This window comes from Colobus angolensis, unplaced genomic scaffold (genome assembly GCF_000951035.1).
Source record: "Colobus angolensis palliatus isolate OR3802 unplaced genomic scaffold, Cang.pa_1.0 Scaffold25, whole genome shotgun sequence".
Lineage (NCBI taxonomy): Eukaryota > Metazoa > Chordata > Mammalia > Primates > Cercopithecidae > Colobus > Colobus angolensis.
The window spans coordinates 5,613,423-5,616,136 of record NW_012115710.1 but is presented as its reverse complement, the minus strand read 5'-3'; positions in this window follow the sequence as shown (position 1 = coordinate 5,616,136).

Here is a 2,714-nt window from a genome sequence, read left to right as displayed (position 1 = left end):
TTGAACTCCTGAGCTCAGGTGATCCACCTGCCTTGGTCTCCCAAAGTGCTAGGATTACAGGCTTGAGCCACCACAGCCCACCAAATAGTTGTTTTTATAAAAATAGGTTTATAAGTTAACTTGCAATGGAAACCCAGTGCTTTGGGAGGCCAAGGTGGGAGGATCCCTTGAGGTCAGGAGTTCAAGACCAGCGTGGCCAACATGGTAAAACCTTGTCTCTATAACAAATACAAAAATTAGCTAGGCGTGCCGGCGCACACCTGTAGTCCCAGCTACTTGGGAGGCTGAGGCATGAGAATTGTCTGAACCCAGGAGGTGGAGGTTGCAGTGAGCTGAGATGGTGCCACTGCGCTCCCGCCGGGGTTACAGAGCAAGGCTCTGTTTCAAAAATAGCAACAACAATAACTTTGCTGAATGAAGGAAAGAACAAGGTTGTTTCCTGCAGGTGCATTTGATGACTGATTCAAGCCGGGAGCACTCCCCTGTCCCCTGGGTGTTGTCCACTTAGCGCAAGTTCCCAGCTGATGGACTACGACTGTCCATTCCAGGGAAGAGGAAGAGAAAGTTGTCATGAGGACGCAGAACGGTGCACTGCACTGAACCAGCGTTCCTTGCAGAGAAGCCTCCAGAGAGGATGATATTTAGGCCCGGCTGTGGCTGGGGGCAGGGTTGAGGCTGAGGCTGGGGGTGGGGAGCTGAGCAGGGGAGGGCATTCCAAGCAGGGGCCACAGAGGGCACAAAGACCTGGAGCTGTGGAACCGCTTGGGACCTTCAGGAAACTTGCACCTGCCCCGCCCACCGCCTCCCCAGCGCAGTGGCTCTGGCCGAAACCTCCCAGTCATTGCCGACTGGCTGTCTTTTTCCCACACCTCCACGTCCAGTCCATTAGCTGACTCTACTTTCAAAATATTTCCAGAATCTGGCCACCTTTCACCACCTCTGCTTCCACCCTCATTGTTTGCTTGAACTACTGCAGTAGCCTCTTTGATGCCCTCCACACTCGGCTCCCCACCCCATCATCTCTTCTTGCTACAGCAGCCGGGAAAGCCTCTTAACTCCGAAGTTAGCTCGTGTCCCTGCTGTGCTCTCAACCCTCCCCCGGCTCCCATCTCACTTGGAGTAAAGGCCAACATCCTCCCCGTGGCCCACGCAACTCTAAATGATCCGCCCCTCCAAGTCTGTCTGCCCTCTTGCTGGTCCACTTCCCCTGGTTCATTCCCTTCCAGCCACGTTGGCCTCCTCCCTGTTCCTCCAACACTGCACAGGCGAGAAAGAGCTTCGGGGCCTTTGCACTCAGCGCCCTGCGTTCTCCGGGGACTCCCCATTCCCCAGGTCTGCACCTGGCTGACGTCTTTGTTTCAATTAGGCTTCTGCCCACGTGTGGCCTCCCCAGAGATGCCTTCCTTGGCTACCAAGGCAGCAACCCTGACCCTTATGCCCTTCTTGTCCCTTAACCCATTTAATTTTTCTTTCTTTTCTTTTTTGAGACCTAGTTTTGCTGTTGTCGCCCAGGCTGTAGTGCAATGATGCGATCTCAGCTCATTGCAACCTCTGATTCCCTGGGTTCAAGTGATTCTCCTGCCTTAGCTTCCCAAGTAGCAGGGATTACAGGCGCCCACTACCACGCCAGACTAATTTTTGTATTTTCAGTAGAGATGGGGTTTCACCATGTTGGCCAGTTTAGTCTCAAACTCCTGACCTCAGGTGATCCACCTGCCTAGGCCTCCCAAAGTACTGGGATTACAGGCGTGAGCCACGATGCCCAGCCTTTTTTTTTTTTTTTTTTTTTTTTTTTAAGACAGAGTCTTGCTCTGTCACCCAGGCTGGAATTCAGTGGAACAATCTCAGCTCACTGCAACCTCTGCCTCCCAGATTCAAGCGATTCTCCTGCCTCAGCCTCCTGAGTAGCTGGGATTATAGGCACCACCAAGCCCCGCTAATTTTTCTATTTTTAGTAGAGATAGAGTTTCACCATGTTGGCCAGATTAGTCTCAAACTCCTGACCTCAGGTGATCCTCCAGCCTCTGCCACCCAAGGTGCTGGGGTTACTGCGGCCAGTCCCTGTATCATTTTTCACAATTGCAATCAGCTCCACCTGACTTGGGGCCTCATAATTGTGCATGGAGCCCTGGAGAACAAGGATCTTTGCTTTTGTTTCCTGCTGTGTCCCCAGTGCCGGGTACACAGAAGAGTCTCAGTGAGTGTGACTGCAGAAATGAGGCTAGGATGACAGGGAGAGACAGCCCCAGCAGTGGGCAGAGGTGAGGTTGCCAGAGGCTCTGTCTGCAGAGCCAAGGAGTTGAGTCTCCACTGGGAAAGTGAGTGTGTGTGCAAGCAGGGTGACCAGGGTGACCAGGCTGCAGGATTGGGGGGACACGGCCTCCTCCTCTTTTATGAAATTGAAGGACCATTAGGGTATGAGAGGCTGGGGGAGGAATATTCCATGAGCCCAGGATGCTGCCTCAGACTTCATTCACTAATTCATTCATTCATTCATTCATTCATTCATTCATTCATTCATTCATCCATTCAGCAAACAAACAAGCCCCCATTCCAGCAGGCCGGTTGGGTGGACGAAAAGAAAGAAGCTGAAGGGACAGCAATATCAATAATGGTATTTTTGAGACGGAGTCTCGCTCTGTCGCCCAGGCTGGAGTGCTGTGGCTGGATCTCAGCTCACTGCAAGCTCCGCCTCCCGGGTTTACGCCATTCTC